This window comes from Petromyzon marinus, chromosome 35, assembly GCF_048934315.1.
Source record: "Petromyzon marinus isolate PM22_M1 ecotype Great Lakes invasive population chromosome 35, UKy_Petmar_22M1.pri1.0, whole genome shotgun sequence".
NCBI classification, from domain to species: Eukaryota; Metazoa; Chordata; class Hyperoartia; order Petromyzontiformes; family Petromyzontidae; genus Petromyzon; species Petromyzon marinus.
The window spans coordinates 8,284,958-8,302,947 of record NC_133701.1 but is presented as its reverse complement, the minus strand read 5'-3'; the positions used below and the strand labels follow the sequence as shown (position 1 = coordinate 8,302,947).

The window sequence follows — 17,990 nt, the reverse complement described above, 5'->3', positions numbered from 1 at the left end:
TGTCTACCATCTGTCAAGTAACTGTTTACCACTTGTCGACCACCTGTCTAGTACCTGTCTAGTACCTGTCTAGCACCTGTCTAGTACCTGTCTACCAATTGTCTGCCACATCTCTAGTATCTGTCTACCACTTGTCTACCAGCTGTCTAGTACCTGTCTACCACCTGTCTAGTACCTGTCTACCACCTGTCTAATACCTGTCTAGTACCTGTTTACCACCTGTCTAGTACCTGTCTAGTACCTGTCTAGCACCTGCCTACCACCTGTCTAGTACCTGTCTACCACCTGTCTAGTACCTGTCTACCACCTGTCTCCCACCTGTCTACTACCTGTCTGCCACCTGTCTAGAACCTGTCTACCACCTGTCTACCACCTATCTAGTACGTGTCTCCTACCTGTCTATTACCTGTCTACCACCTGTCTAGTACCTGTCTACCACCTGACTAGTACCTGTCTAGTACCTGTCTACCACATGTCTAGTGCCTGTCTACCACCTGTCTACCACCTCTCTAGTACCTGTCTAGTACCTGTCTAGCACCTGTCTAGTACCTGTCTACCACCCGTCTAGTACCTGTCTACCACCTGGCTAGTACCTGTCTAGTACCTGTCTACCACCTGTCTAGTACCTGTCAACCACCTGTCTACCACCTGTCTACCACCTGTCTACCACCTATCTAGAACGTGTCTACTACCTGTCTATTACCTGTCTACCACCTGTCTAGTACCTGTCTACCACCTGACTAGTACCTGTCTAGTACCTGTCTACCACCTGTCTAGCACCTGTCTACCACCTGTCTAGTACTTGTCTTGTACCTGTTTAGTACCTGTCTAGTACCTGTCTACCACCTGTCTAGCACCTGCCTACCACCTGTCTAGTACCTGTCTAGTACCTGTCTACCACCTGTTTAGTACCTGTCTACCACCTATCTAAAACGTGTCTACTACCTGTCTATTACCTGTCTACCACCTGTCTCGTTCCTGTCTACCACCTGACTAGTACCTGTCTAGTACCTGTCTACCACCTGTCTAGCACCTGTCTACCACCTGTCTAGTACTTGTCTTGTACCTGTTTAGTACCTGTCTAGTACCTGTCTACCACCTGTCTAGCACCTGCCTACCACCTGTCTAGTACCTGTCTAGTACCTGTCTACCACCTGTCTAGTACCTGTCTAGAACCTGTCTAGCACCTGTCTATTACCTGTCTAGCACCTGTCTAGTACCTGTCTACCACCTGTCTACCACCTGTCTAGCACCTGTCTAGTACCTATCTAGTACCTGTCTAGTACCTGTCTACCACCTGTCTATTACCTGTCTAGTACCTTTCTAGTACCTGTCTAGTACCTGGCTACCACATGTCTAGTACCTGTCTAGTACCTGTCTACGACCTGTCCAGTACCTGTCTAGCACCTGTTTAACACCTGTCTAGTATCTGTCTACCACCTGTCTACCACCTGTCTAGTACCTGTCTACCACCTGTCTAGTACCTGTCTACCACCTGTCTACCACCTGTCTAGTACCTGTCTAGTACCTGTCTACTACCCGTCTAGTACCTGTCTACCACCTGGCTAGTACCTGTCTAGTACCTGTCTACCACCTGTCTAGTACCTGTCAACCACCTGTCTACCACCTGTCTACCACCTGTCTACCACCTTTCTAGTACCTGTATAGTACTTGTCTACCATCTGTCAAGTACCTGTTTACCACCTGTCGACCACCTGTCTAGTACCTGTCTAGTACCTGTCTAGCACCTGTCTAGTACCTGTCTACCAATTGTCTGCCACCTCTCTAGTATCTGTCTACCACTTGTCTACCAGCTGTCTAATACCTGTCTACCACCTGTCTAGTACCTGTCTACCACCTGTCTAATACATGTCTAGTACCTGTTTACCACCTGTCTACCACCTGTCTAGTACCTGTCTACCACCTGTCTAGTACCTGTCTACCACCTGTCTACCACCTGTCTAGTACCTGTCTACCACCTGTGTAGTACCTGTCTAGTACCTGTCTACCACCTGTCTAGTACCTGTCTAGTACCTGTTTACCACCTGTCTAGTACCTGTCTACCACCTGACTAGTACCTGTTTAGTACCTGTCTACCACCTGTCTAGCACCAGTCTACCACCTGTCTAGTACTTGTCTTGAACCTGTTTAGTACCTGTCTAGTACCTGTCTACCACCTGTCTAGCACCTGCCAACCACCTGTCTATTACCTGTCTAGTACCTGTCTACGACCTGTCCAGTACCTGTCTAGCACCTGTTTAACACCTGTCTAGTATCTGTCTACCACCTGTCTACCACCTGTCTAGTACCTGTCTACCACCTGTCTAGTACCTGTCTACCACCTGTCTACCACCAGTCTAGTACCTATCTAGCACCTTTCTAGTGCCTGTCTAGTACCTGTCTACCACTTGTCTAGCACCTGTTCATTACCTGTCTACCACCTGTCTAGTACCTGTCTCGTACCTGTCTAGCCGCTGTCTCCCACCTGTCTAGTACCTGTCTACCACCTGTGTAGTACCTGTCTAGTACCTGTCTACCACCTGTCTAGTACCTGTCTAGTACCTGTCTACCACCTGTCTAGCACCTGTCTAGTACCTGTCTACCAACTGTCAAGTACCTGTCTAGTACCTGTCTACCACCTGTCCAGTACCTGTCTACCACCCGTCTACCACCTGCCCATTGTCGCTCCTCCCAACTGCTGGTGACATCTTCAGTCGCGGGATGGCATTTAATGATTTACACCGAGCAGACGATAGGCGTCGAACAGCAGATGCATTACCACTCAGTGCATGGCCACAGTGCAACGGATTCGTTTTTTCTTCACATCTAACTGAATTCTTACCGGGTCGCCCGGAAGATTGGAAGTCGCCATATTGTGAGGTATACTGGATGTGGCGTGCCGGGCGCGCAGATATATTCAACCCTGATCGCGGTCCTGCGATTCAATGATACAACGGGAATAATGAACAATTGTTTTTGTTGTTGTTATTGTACTTAACGGAACTCACTGACAATATCAAATTAAGATTGCTCAATTCAAGTGTCAAAGGGGAAGATTGTACTTCACGCTTTTAAAATAAATTTCATGAAGTAGAACTTAAAAACAAATCAACGTTGCCCAACTCAAACGGGCATTTGCGTCTCTTCCGCTACTATTACAACCACAGCGGCCTTCGTGAAATTTCCACAATTTTATGCCGCGGGGCATGCTCCAAGCACTCTTGACTCCCCACAAAGTGTTACTAATTTTATCAACCCTAAGAGCGATGATGGGACACATGGATGAGTTGACGCCCCCACCCCACCCCCCTAACTGGTATTTGAACTGCGATAGGGAACTGTCCAAAACAACCACTGAACATGAAATAACGATTGCATTATTATCGTTGCTACTCTTTATCATGACTCGTTTATAGCGCGATGAACCAGGCAACCCGAGTTCTATTCGGGTAACTTCAATTGTGAGTGATACCTGAACCGGTCCTCTGGACCCGTCGCCCATTTACCGCCCACAGCACTGGGCAGCGTGGTGAAGTATGGTCAAACAACACCCATGACTGACACAGCAGGCATGGAGAAGCCTTCATCCAGCAGTGGATTTTAAAATCTCGATACATTTTATGCATATATATTTCTGGTACGATTTGCCACGGGTGGTCATTGTAACCGAAATTTCGGTGTGCTGATGATAATAATGACGATGCATTTAGCCATGGAATTAATGTCAACATCATAATAAACATTTGCCAATTATGACAATTTAATATTATCATCTAGAGCGTGATAATAAGTTGTTAGAACAATAAAACTGAAAAAAACTACAATTGTTACCTCCACAAATAAAAATACAATAAGGTCCACGTTACTAATAACACGTGGCAGCAAACCAACACATCAGTATTTATATATTTAAAAAAAACTCATTAAAATTAAACGCTATAAATAATGTACTTCATTTACATGCACTCAGCGTGGGGTCGCGATTACTAATGATCAGTGCTAAATAGTTTTACCGCTCCAATTAAGAAATTGAAATCAAATTGTGTTGCCGCGTACAGAGAAAGCGCTAATATGTAAGAGGCATCAATGCGTGCGTGTGTCTGTATGGGTGGGGAGCGGTGGCGCAGCGGTTAGCACACTGCCCCTACGATATCCGACGGCCCGTGAACGATTTCCCGCATCGCGGCCAACACCAGTGGTGAGTGGTATCTGAACCGGTGATGGGCCTACCCTAGGTTGATTCAGCCATACATTATTACCTAATGCAGTGTACGCACGGCTGACTTTTGTTTCTTGGGAAACAAAGGTCAGCCGTGCATAGTGCTAGCCGCATCATCGCCTCGTGCATCGTTCGAGCCTTAATAGGTACTCGGGAACAGCACATGTAACAACGGTCTGTAAAGGCAGCAGGGGCTATTTTACTCAAATAAGAATTCTGTGCTACCCAGTTCTATTCATGGTCCAAAGCAACTGGTTAGATGTGCACATTCCTATGGCAGGGATGAGTCCACCCATTGAACAATTGCTGGTGCAGCCTCACCATCTGGTATTCATTTTGCCAATCCCTGAAGGACATTGATGATGCTGCTGCTACTGCTGATGACGACATTAATGATGATGATTACAATAATGCAGCCGCAGCTGATGACGGTGGTGATGATGGAGGTCGTGGTGGTGATGATAGCAACGGGGCAAAGCTAAACTTTGCTGGGATTCGAATCGACAACCGCTTGACTGTAGGCTGTTCCAAATCTTGTTCCAGCCTATATATATACACAATGACACAAGAGCCCCCGTTTAGCCTTTATGAGACTATAGGGGCAAGCGCTATGCGCGAGCACCTATGAAGGCCAGCACTGTGGCACACGAGGGAGGGGGTGGCCAGCACCACGCCCGGCCGCCTTTGTCTCCCGAGTGGCGATGTTTACACTCCGCACTAGGTACTCATTTGAGGCTAAGTCGACCTAGGGGAGGCCCAGGACCTGTTCAGATAATCGTCACTGGTGTTGACCGTGAGCGGGAATTGAACTCGTAATCACATACGTACACAGCAGAAGCTAGAGAATTTGTCGGGCACAGGGTGATCGTGCAAATGCACGGAAGGTTAATTGAGCATGATTCGGTGCTAATTACGAGTAACTACACATTAATACCCGAAGATTATTTACAGTTGACTGTGAATGCCTCAGCCATGCCACCTGCATTGAATTGGATGCATTAAGTGCAGAGATGCCAGCAATACTCATTTTATATTTTGGAAGTATAACACAAGAATACTATTTAAACCTTGAAGGCCAGCCCATGGGGTGCCAGCTGTGGGTGTTGTTTGATTATACTTCACTACTGCCGGTGGGTGTGGGTTAGAGAAAGAGGTGCCTGGGCCAGGTTCAGTGGGAAGTTGAGTCGAATGGGCCATCCTGACCAGTTCAGATATCGCTCACCACTGATGTTAGCCGTGGCCAGAAATTGAAATTTGGTTTCTGGGTTATAGTGCGGATAATGAAGCAGCCCAACTGGCGGGTCTGTACATTGCATACAATACAACAGGTGAAATCATATTCAACTTGGGGCCATTTCAGTATTTCCTTGTGGCATTCGTATAAAACTGGAAACCATTGGTTTCGACTACACATATTAAGCCTCTTCATCACGGTGCGGCACTTTGAAATGGGCATACGATGATGTTACGCGCAGGAACCATTCACAAATGTAAATAAAAAACTGAAATAACGATAGAATTAAATTTTGATTTAAAGCTTCCGTGACTGCAGGGATTCATATTCTTGGTTCTATATAAAACAATTATATTTATAATTTTTTATTATTTTATTGTTTCCCTTCTACGTGACTTTACCGAAAGAACCAAGGATAGAATTAAAGTTCCAGTAGCAGTGTTATGTGTGCTTATCCACCAAATATTTGGCAAATAGCATTCGTACCTGAACAGTGTTTAGCGAGACGTGCTATGAATCCTGTCACCCGCAATCGGTTCCCGGTCGTGACCAACATCAGTGGCGAATAGCGGAACCGGTCGTGGGCCTCTTCCCCTATGTCGAATCAGGTTTAGATCAGTCTCTGCTATGATGTTGTAGAAATCAGCACTGGGGAGACAAAGGCGGCCGGGCATGGCCCTGGCCACACCCCCCTGCCTTCATAGGTGCTCGCTAACGGAGCACATTCCCGGACAGCCTGTTAAGTGCGATACGGGAGCGAGATGCTTGTCATCGTGTGTGGGGTGGCGGACATACTGCGCAAGTCCGTGCGTGTTGGTGTTACGGAGCGAGACCGGGTTTATTAATTGTTCTTCGCCATCAGGGAGGGTAATTGTTACACGGGGTCCGCCGCCACGGGGTCACATCCCGCTGGACTAGTTGGGTCTTTAAATCGCGCGAGCGCAGAGGCACGGAGTGAGAGATCACGCTCACGCCAGGGCAGCTGGACCAACGACGGCTCTTTGTCGCCTACCAGAGCGTCGGGCTGTGAGTGATGGAAACAGCTTGGCAAGGCCACACCGCCACCAATACAAACACCACCACCACAATAAACACCGCCACTGAGACCACGACTAAAACAATCACCATCGCTCCCACCGCCACTGAGACCACAACTAAAACAACACCAACCGCCATCGCACACACTACCACCACCACCACAATCGTCACCAAAGGCGAATATTATCATATAGTTACGAAATAAGTGCTATTGGCGAGTACCTTTCAAGGTCAGAATGGCACACAAAGGGATGGTGTGGTCAGGCCTACGCCTGACCACGTCTCCTTCCCCCCCCCCCCCCCAAGTGATGCTTACATATCCTCATTTAACGCCTGAGTTGATTTAGAGGAGACCCGCATACAGGTTTACGTACTAATTGACAATTACGTGTATGGCGAGAGGTATCATCATAGCACAACGACAGCTGCCGTTCGCCACGACTGAATGTGGGAAGTCCGATCGTGCCTGCACTTGTGCCAGGCCAGGCACCAACACAAAGATCCCCTGCATGGCTTTGGAACAGCCTGTTGGGGCAAGGCGCTGTTCGCGCGTACCTACGAAGGCCGGCGCTGCACGGCACAACTCGGCGGTGGATGATCAATAAACCACAACCCCGGCCGCCATAGTCTCCCGCAGTGCCGGTGTTCACACACCGCACTTGTTCTACTCCCTCGAGGCCAAGACGAACTAGGGGGGAGGACCGGTTCAAATATTCGCCAACTTTCATTGGTCGTGAGCCAGCAGCGAAGTGGAGACGCGTGAACGCAGTGCACCGGACTGCGCCACCGCTCAGGCGAGACGCAAACAATGCAGTGGCGCCGTCTTTACGAGCACAAAACAAAATTCACTGCGCGCTAATCTTCACAGCAGTAAATATATATTTTTTTGTGTCGGGCGCTTCGACTCCAAACGAATCGCTCAATCCCACAGATAAGCCAATTAGTGAGCGCGTGTCTGGGTGCGAATGCGTCTCAATTGTTTTGGTTAATTGTTTCTCGTGGCAGCTGACTCGATGTAAGTCAGCCACAAACGCGAGCGACGTTTCCCCAGCCCCCCCTTATATCTTGTGCCGGGTAGCTGGGTAACCCAAAAAGAAAAACACACCCGCCACCGCTCATCAGCAGCCACAAAACAAAACCGCGTGCGTGAACAACAATGCGTATTTAATACCGCACATGCGATGCCAGATGAGCGGCAATTATCGAATGAGCAGAAGGAGTCGCAAGAAAGCCAGCAGCCTCTATAGCGACCGACTGCAGGTGCAAACGCTCGTAAGCGCGCGCGTGCTTCAAGCCGCCCGTAATTGATACGTTCACATCTGCTTGATGGGATTTCCCCAGCTGCATCGTTTCAATGGTTGAGGGGTGGGGGTGGGGGGCTGCTCGGTGTCTGCTGCTTCACTTTTAGGCTGCGGAGGGAGAACATTTTTGTTGTTGCGGCAATCAAGGCTCCGGGCATTCGCTGCCGCCAACATTAAATGCGAAGCGAGAAAAGCCGATACTCCTACAGTTACTATACCAGAGGTCGCCAACCGTAAACAACAAGAAGAGGCGGTGTTGTTTTGGACTTCCAAGGCGAACTAGACTCCCACGGTGAACTAGACTTCCACGGTGAACTAGACTTCCACGGTGAACTTGACTTCCACGGTGAACTAGACTTCCACGGTGAACTGGACTTCCACGGTGAACTAGACTTCCACGATGAACTTGACTTCCGCGGTGAACCTGACTTCCACGGTGAACTCGACTACCACGGTGTACTTGACTTTAACGGTGTACTTGACTTCCACGGCGAACTAGACTTCCACGGCGAACTAGACTTCCACGGCGAACTAGACTTCCACGGCGAACTAGACTTCCACGGCGAACTAGACTTCCACGGCGAACTAGACTTCCACGGCGAACTAGACTTCCACGGCGAACTAGACTTCCACGGCGAACTAGACTTCCACGGCGAACTAGACTTCCACGGCGAACTAGACTTCCACGGCGAACTAGACTTCCACGGCGAACTAGACTTCCACGGCGAACTAGACTTCCACGGCGAACTAGACTTCCACGGCGAACTAGACTTCCACGGCGAACTAGACTTCCACGGCGAACTTGACTTCCACGGCGAACTTGACTTCAATGGTTAGGGATCGGCAATCAAAATAAAGAGCCATTGTTGTCGAATTTCTAGAGCCACACTGCCGACCTCCAAAGAGCCGTTTGTGGCTCCAGAGCCGCAGGTTTTGCCGATCCCTGTACTATGCTGAGTGTTCGTGAGCCTAGAATTTAAATAAGTTACAAAAAAATCTATAACATATATAATCTGCCAAACCGTTGTGGCGCAGATGGCACACACGCGGGGTGATGAGCGCGACGGTTCAAATTAAACAACGATAATCGGGGGGTGAGGGGGGGGGATTAATACAAAAGACACCGCTCCCGTGTTGTTTCCTAGTGATGTGTGGCTCAAGCCACAATTTACAAAGCACAATCACATTTTAAACAAAATTCAAGGGGTGCTTTAATTGAATTCCCACTGCGCTCTGCGTCCATTCGCGAGCCGGTGGCAATCGCTGCCACTGAGTTCGCCAAGTGGCCGTGTGTGTGTGTGCGCGCGCGCGTCTGGCTAATTTCCGCTCACGGCCAACACCGGTGACGATTATTTGAACCGGTCATGAGCCTCCCCTAGGTCGGCTCGGCTTCAAATGAGTACCTGGTGTGTAAACATAGCCGCTCAGGAGACAAAGGCGGCCGGACGTGGTGCTGGCCACCCACCTCCTCGTGTGCAGTGCCGGCCTTCATAGGTGTTCGCTAACAGCACTTGCCCCAACAGTCTGTTGAGGCTATACGGGGGATCTTTGTCTTGTCTGTCTTATATCGGATATGCAATGCTAATTACAGCCGATTGTGTTTCTGAAACAGATAATTCAACTCTAATAATAACAGGGTTTCCTAGCGCGCCACGTGGGACGTGTTTAACAATCATTGGGCGCGTGTAGCGTGGAACGATTGCATTTGAATAGGGAGTAGAATTGGTACCGTAATCGCGGAAACACGTAAGGCCCGGTATGCGGAAACCCCTGCGCCTACGCTGTTCCACACTCTCTTTCATTATCTGTTTATATTTTCGTAATTTGTCTTCCGTCCCTTCTGAGTGTCTGTGTTACTAAATCACAACCAGGAGGCACCTTTAGTTCCATATGTGCATTATTCCCATTCGTAACACAGTGCGTTAACCACTGCGCCACCGCTCTCCCCCCACCCCACCCGCACACATCTGCGATAATCACTTCCACATCGCACACGCCATAATGCTAAGAGCGCAGCTTCATTTTCGAGACCAGTAGCCCATTTAATACCGAAGCAGCCAAAAACTGGAGCAGGCGCCCCAAGTTACTGAACAACGTGCATTTTGTAACACGGCCAATCGTGCGCATTTATTTTGTTGTTGCAACAATCTACAAATTTCGCCTGCTTAACACGCGAACAGCAGCAGCAGCACACATTACATTTGTCTCAAATATCCCCCACATGCAAGCGGGAGTGTTTAGTGTACACTAACTCTACTAAACAAACCTCCTGGGCTTTGTCGATACAGTCGCGGTGGTTTCGGAAAGTCCGACCCAGGGGGTGGCCCTTGTAACTGTTCTCAACCGCTGGATTTTTTTTTAAACTTCTGGCTCCACGCTCGACTCATAATGAGGGTAGAAGGCGGGGCTACCCGAGTAGTGGGCGGGGCTACTTGAGTAATGGGCGGGGATAACCGAATAATAGGCGGGGTTACCTGGATAGTGGGTGGGATTAGCTGGATAATGGGACGGGCTACCTGCGTAGTGGGCGGGGCTTCCGGGGTAACGGGCGGGCTGCCGGGGAAACGGGCGGGGCTGCATGGGTAGCGGGCGGGGCTACACTAGCGGTGGGCGGGGCCAACGACTCGATGTTTAGAGGGGGGCTCGTGGCTGAGTGGGTGTGGCTGTGTAAAAGTGGGCCGGGCTAATGTGGAGACGGGCTGCCAGCTCACAATGTCCCACTATACGAGTATATTTTATAGGTAGGACTGCCTTCCTTTAATTTATACTGTAAAGTATTGCTATGCCCTCTTCAGTGGGGGGTGGGAGGAGGGGGGAAGTCTTGACTCAAACATAATTTGAATTAATGGAGGGACCAGTCATTAAAATGCCACTATCACAGCCGTGCCATGAGACCGAGAAAAATCCTCGCGAAACTCACAGTCCCAGTTGAGACCTCCGCACTGCGTCCGCATTGACCGCAATCGTCACCAGCCTTTTGGTCCACCTACTGCTTCTTCCAAGCCGTTGCTATCCGTCGCAGATCACGTGATGCAACCGTTAAGCCTCCTGCGCTCGGGGCGGATTTTGTTGCTCCCATCTCATCGGGTGGACGTGAACCTCAGGGCGTGTACACCGCAGTCAGCTTCCACTCCGTCGTCCCTGTTGCCCTGACACTTCTCAACAAGCCCATACATAAGCCGTCTCCAACGTGCGCCCGCTTTGCCCTCTGATCCACGCCGTTCCTCGTTTCCGTCTCTCCACTCTCGCTCCTCTCCCCCTATGTTCAACGGCCACCGACGAAGGGAATGGAACAAATGCTGACAAGTGCAAAGCGAAGGGTGGAGAGGTGCGACGGTTGACTTCCATGAAGGGGGCCCCCTACTCTTCTCCAGCAGAGATGATGGTGCTCATGGCTGCTTTGTAAAGAGCATCTCGCTGAGCGCCAATCTACAGGCTCGTCCAGATGTCTTGTTTGACCCCTAACATTTGTTTTCCTTTGCATATTCATTTCTGTTTTAAATAAGCCTTCACACGTAGGGCTATCGCGACCAATATCACAACCTTAATGAAGGTTTATTCAGGTTAGATTGCGTCATTATTATTTATTCTCATGAAATAGTAAAACAATGCAAATATTTCACTCGATAATTCAGCTCTTCGGCTTGGTGCTGCTTATTCACTTATTTGCAATATCCTGGTAAGTTGTGTGAACCCCATTCCAAAAATCATACAACGAATAGACTCGTGCCATTCGAGAGGACGGGAACTGATTGACGTTCAATGGGCTTCTCTCGCGAGTTGTAAAATATGCGTCGACAAATATTGGAATTGGCTTTCAGAAGGGAAATGCAAGACGTGAGCATTTGTACTCGCACCGCACTGCTGGTGGAAGGGCCTCCACTGAAAGGTATTTGGCCTACTCTTTCACACACTGGTCAGACGTTTTGGAAGAGGTGGGAGAAAACCATGCTTCACTCCACCACACACAACAACAAGGCATGCTGACATTCGACTAAATGTGGTGTAACCATTTTTCCCACGGTTGCAATATGTTAACTACATCCCCAGGTATACAGGAGGTCGTGGGTTCGATCCCTACTCGGAGGCCTATAGATTTTGACTTTCCGTGTTTTACCCAGTGGTCGCGTGGATTTTTCTCCGGGTCCTCCGGTTTTTTCCCTCCACATAAAAAAACAACAACCATGCTCTTAGAGTATTTGGCTGCTATTAAATTTCCACGTGAAAAGCCACTTAATTGAGCTATCATTTGTGACCAGGTCGCTTCTGAAAACGAGCTATATAGCTATGTGGACCTCGCCTAGTAAGATACAACAAAAATTTGGCAAAGAGTAGTAATACATTAAACAATACCGCTGGATAGACAGAAGCAGGATGATTTTTAAAAAAGTATGCCAGTTTTTTTTTCTTTATTTCAACTGCCACGCCAAGAGATCGATCCGGCGACCTTTGCAATGCAGGTCCAGTAGCTAACCCTTACACCACGGCAGGATCCGTATACGTGTACATCTAAACATGCACATATATATGATGTGGTCATTTTTTTTGTTAATCATTAGAGAAAAGGCCAACGCCATGAAACGCACTACACTTGAGAAGCTGGTTTAATCACGGGTGGCTGGAAACTCGATTTGAACGCAGGGTCTCGCAGCGGTGCCAGCTTCAGTGCCCAGACAGGGTAATGATGAGTCCCCTCCAGACATGGCAAAGTGCTATCATAGTCCATCACGAACAAGTTACAAAAATAATCATAATCACTACGGACTGGTGTAGATAGGATTATGGTAATTTTTGTCATATCTTAACTTGCAGCACCCAATATGCAAATGCATGCGCGCGAGTGTCCAGCTAATCATGAATATGTAATGAGAGTGGATTAATATTCACGCCTGTAGACAAGTGAACTGCCCCTGCTTATTTATTTAAAAGTGTTGTGTGGTTTTTCTACCGCCCTCTCTCTCTCTCTCATTATGCTACATGCAGTTATTTTGAACCACTGTCTTTTTAGCTAAGCAACAAATGCGTCTGCCGTTCATGACAAACCTCTTACGGGGGCCCACGGGGCCACGATCTGCAATTACTTCGTGCACTGCGCAAAAAGGTGACATCGCTAAATTGAGTCATATCTCGCGGAAAAAAGAAAGGCCGATTTAATAAATTACTTGAGTTTAAGAAATGCTAAGGAGAGACTTATCTGCGTTGTCAGATTGCATTTAAAAGAGTCCCAAAACGTGCGCCATTAGGCAGAATAACTTCATGTTAATGAAATTAGTGCCTATGTAATTCCATGTTATGTTAGGACCGCGGTACACGTGCGTACACTGTAACCTACATGTCAATTGATTGGCGTGAAAGTTTTTGTTCCTTTCACCTAATTTTTAAGAATAATCATTCTTGTAATATGTTCACTGCCATCACCGTTCACCACAGCAACGTAACTATTCATGCATCTAATGATTCATCATCTGCCGAGCTAGCTATTGTGTCTTCATCGATCCAATAACCATCTATTCGTGTTCATGTCTATTCTATCTATTCATTCATCTGTCTCGATATCTAGCGATTTCCCATCCATCCATTTATATACAAATTAATGGGTCTATATATTTTACGTCTTGCTTCCAACTATCTATTCATACATCCATCCATCCATAAATCCATATACCCCTAAACATGTCTGTATATTGTATATATCCAGCACGGCTCCACCGCTACAGATGAACACTGCTACTCCCCCTCCCCAACTCATCCATCCAGCACGGCCCCACCGCTACAGATGAACACTGCTGCCCCCTCTCCAACTCATCCATCCAGCACGGCCACGTCGCTACAGATGAACACTGCTGCCCCCTCTCCAACTCATCCATCCAGCACGGCCACGTCGCTACAGATGAACACTGCTACTCCCCCTCCCCAACTCATCCATCCATCACGGCCCCACCGCTACAGATGAACACTGCTACTCCCCCTCCCCAACTCATCCATCCAGCACGGCCACGCCGCTACAGATGGAGTGCGTGCCACTCGCCTCGGGGGCAGACTGAGCTAACAACCGGGCCCGCATCTGTCACGGGAAGCTGCCAGGACGCAGTTGGGTAGAAGGATCGTGCTTGGAGGGCGACGGAGGCAGTTTTTATTTATTACATATATATATTTATATATACACTATTTATTTCCCATCGTCGTATTCCCGTGGAAACCTCGCGCGAAATTACGTTTTCAATTAAAAAGAGATGAAGTGATGTAGAATGTGTCGGTTTGTAAGCCCCCCCCCACCTCCCCCACTGAATAAAGTATTCAAGTGTTTTTTTAATCTACGGATTGAAAAGACGGGATATGTAGATAACTCAAAGCTGATGTTTGGTGTGTGTGCATGTGTGTGTGTGCGTGTGTGTGTGTCTACAGATGAACACTGCTGTAGCGGTTAGTGCGCTGCGCTATGAACCTGGCGACCCGGGTTCGATTCCCGCTCACGGCCAACACCAGTGACGATTATCTGAACCGGTCCCGGGCCTCCCCTAGGTCGACTCAGCCTCAAATGAGTACCTGGTTCGGTGTGTAAACATTGCCACTAGGGAGACAAAGGCGGTCGGGTGTGGTGCTGGCCACCCACCCCTTCGTGTGCCGTGCCGGCCTTCATAGGCGCTCGCTAACAGCACTTGCTCCTACAGTCTGTTAAGGCTATACGGGAGATCTTTGTCTTTGTTTCATGTGGGCAAACCTTTCCGTGACAATATAATGCAACAAATATGAGTGTAGGATTTCCATTGAAAACAACAACAGCAACAACCCCAATAGCTTTTTATTACATTCATTTATAATGTGTTTATTATGCCGGGTAGCAACAAAGTAACGTTTTAATTGTGGAAAAAAACTTGATAATAATTCTAAATCAATCATTTATTTAATCAAGAAAGCATCACTCAATTTTTGTAAGAATATATATTGGTGTATCTGATCCCTCCGACTTGTATCTTGACGGTGCTTTAAGTGTCGCGTCATACGCCAGGCAACTCTTTCAATAAGCTGGCTTCTGCCTCTGATATCCAGGAGACAATTCCTCCTTGAGTATTTTGGGAATGGTGTTTACACTGGCAGTGTTGCTCACAGGTGTTAGAAGCAGTGGCGGTAGCTTTAGTAGTGTGAGCTTTATTACTAATAATAATAAACAAAGGGTAATGTTTTTTATTTAGTTCTGTAATAGTAGCAGTTTTGGTATTTTCATTTTCTAATTTTCTTTCAAGGTAATTTCATTACTATTTTTGTGTTTATGGTAATTTGAATACCCCTGAATTAATAAAATATACAAAGTCGTACAATTGTATTTGGTTAGTTAGAAGTCACGTGAATAATATTAATGACGTTACTAGTATCACTTCGAACGGGATTACTCGTATTACGAGCAACGCGATTATTGTTACTCGTTATGACATTACTGTTATTACTTGTAATGACGTAACTATTATTTACTGGAATGAGATTACTAATATTTTTATTGCTACGTATTCCTATTATGACCCGGATTTGAACCCAGGTTCTTATCATTGCTGGCCAGGCACGCTGACCTCACAGCCATCTGGACACCTTGAGACGGCGAGTTCAAATCTAGGCCGGGGTCAACTCAGCTCCTCATCCCTGCAGGATTAGTAAAACATTTGCACCACCTCGGATAACTGCAGCTCTTCGTGGGAAGGTGATGAATGGCGATACTAATAACATCATACGTGCCCCGACGTTGTTGAATCCCCTAATTAACCAGGAGATGACAGTACGGACAAGCTAATTTTTGTTCTTGGCTACGCACGTTGCTCCTTCTCTGGCACAATCATCTGCCACTCGTTTTCCTTTTTTTTGCAAAGGGCGACCTGCGTTCGTTGCGGAACAACGTCGGAGACGTTAGAAAACGGAACAACAATTAAACACAACAACAAATGACAAGAAAATAATATCGTAAAACAGATTTTTTTTTGGGTGGTGCGTTATATAAAACCATTAGCCCCGGAACAGTCTGCACCTACTTGGAATGACATAAATTATTTTCAATACATCTTCCACGCTGGCCAAACACCAAGCGACGGCCTGTCAACAGCACATCACCTGACGGGACGTGTATGTGTGGTGCGAGTGGTGTGTGTGTGTGTCTTCGCGGTGCCCCTAATGCCACCGCTCATACCACCGCAAGGATCTTCCTCCTTTGCAACAACAACCGCCCAAGGGCGGTTCAACTCTCTCCTCTGCGGCTCCTCTCCACTCAAGTCAAAGTCAAAGTGACTTCCTGATGCTCAAATAAGCATCGAGGCGTTGCTCATCCTCTGTTTAACACTCTTGAGCCAGCGGTGGAATTTCCTTTCCCCTATTGCGTGGGAGAGCCGATCCGAGAGGCAACCACCGTTTTTTTGTTACTTACGCACAATGTGTGGTACATACTTTATCGGCCCCTGAAGGGATGATGGGCTGCCCCCCCCCCCCCCCCACCCAGCCCCATTTTGCAAACTTTCCTATTGAGAATTCACCAAAGGAGGAATTTCCTCACCACTGATCCAATGACTCTTTAAACGTGCGCGTGTTCTCCCATGCATGTGCGTTCCTCCGCTTCCTGTCTATTGTTGGGTTTGCTTTTACATGCCCCCCCCTCGATATGCAATAGTAGCGCCTCCACCACATACTCCTCTACGTACAATCGAGTTAGGTTCCAGAGCTCTGTTCATCAGTCGATTTCTTCCAAAACTTCTGTCGATTCCAAACATGTTGTGCGGCATGTACACTAAACACGGGGGATGGCTTTAAAAGTTGTATCATCTGATGCAGATGTAGATGCCACTGGTTCTTAATGTCCTGCAGATGTAGATGCCACCACCGCCATCTATTGCGCGCCGGTTGAACAGGCAACTGGACATACGGACCAGGTTTGTTCGTATCTCTGAAAGTTCGTAAATCGAATGTTCGTAAGTAGAAGAATCCCTGTACTTGCCTCCACGGAGTCACACCTTGTAATAATGAAACTAATCACATGAATGCACCGTGTGATTGGATTGATGATCTTTTCTCATTACCGATATGCTGCTACGTTCACAAGGAATGTCCATCAACTCTTGTATTTTGAAGAAAAAAATGTATTGTCTCAGTGTGCACACACTCACCGTAATAAAAAAAAAACAGGGAACGACTACTAAGGTAGTCCCGATTAGCTTACGTGAAAAAGTTCCCTTGCTCAAGCAAATGCTGCCTGACATTACTGGCCTGGAAAGCCAATAGCGCTGACGGTCTCCAACACGTGCCGCGTACACGTGGGGGACACACGCACAGAGTAGTGGCGTACGCATTACGCTCATGCCCAAACCACAATCTCCGTCGGGCACAATATCAAGTTGGAAGTTTAGCAAAACAAATCCTTTTCTTGCCGTGGAGAAAAGGCAGGGAGCAGGGTGGGAGCGGGGTAGGAGCGGGGTGGAGGGGCGATGCGGCAAGCGAGGCTTGCATCTCGCGGCCGACGCCGGCGGCTTTGCCGTGCCGTGACCTCTCTCTCTCCTCCGTCCGCACGCGTCGGCAGGGATGACTCCTCGTGTCACCGCGCCGAGCGATGATGACTCCGCGTCGCTTGGCGCGGTAGGGAGGATGGGGTGGGAGTGCCGAGCGGCTGCGGGAAGCTCCGAGCATTCTGTTGTTGTTGTTATTGTTGTTCCTGACAACCGCCGTCAGTGTTGGGAGCGTAACACGAGTTTGCGCAAGCTGTGAAACCTATTCCAGATATATGTTTGACAGTGATGGTCAATTGTATCGGGGGCGTTGTGTCATTTTTATGCTGTTGTAACGCTTGTTTTAAAATATTTTTTTTTACGATTAACTTATTTTTATATTTTTCTTATTTTAAAAATCATGTTTGCTGAGCACAGGCCCTAAGCCTTGAAACAGCAAGTGACCAGCAATAAACAACGCAATTGGAGTGATAACAGATAAAGAGTTCACCACTTTTCTTGAAATGAGCGAGGTTATACGATCTTGGTCACACCTCCGGCATACATTCTGCTATCGGTTGTCAGATGACAGTCAAACTGATGATCTTATTTATTCCCAGAGGTGTAATTTTGGCAAATTAATTGAAAATCATTTTTTATCATAGGTATTTGTGCAGCCAATGGTGACTGGGCTTTGACCATAAACTCATTTCACTTGAGATTTCAGTTTGCTCAAGGGTAAC

The 17,990-nt window shown here is 47.7% G+C and overlaps 1 long non-coding RNA gene across 1 annotated transcript in view; it reads right to left on the bottom strand.

The window, feature by feature from the left end:
* LOC142929796 (uncharacterized) overlaps window positions 1–10,133 on the bottom strand; it is a 176,944-nt gene extending 166,811 nt beyond the window's left edge. The window contains exons 1-2 of the long non-coding RNA XR_012945944.1: window positions 10,059–10,133; window positions 2,843–2,935 (exon numbers count right to left, since the gene is read on the bottom strand). This is a non-coding gene — a long non-coding RNA (uncharacterized LOC142929796). The remainder of the gene's footprint in view (window positions 1–2,842; window positions 2,936–10,058) is intronic.
* Window positions 10,134–17,990: the final 7,857 nt, after the last annotated feature.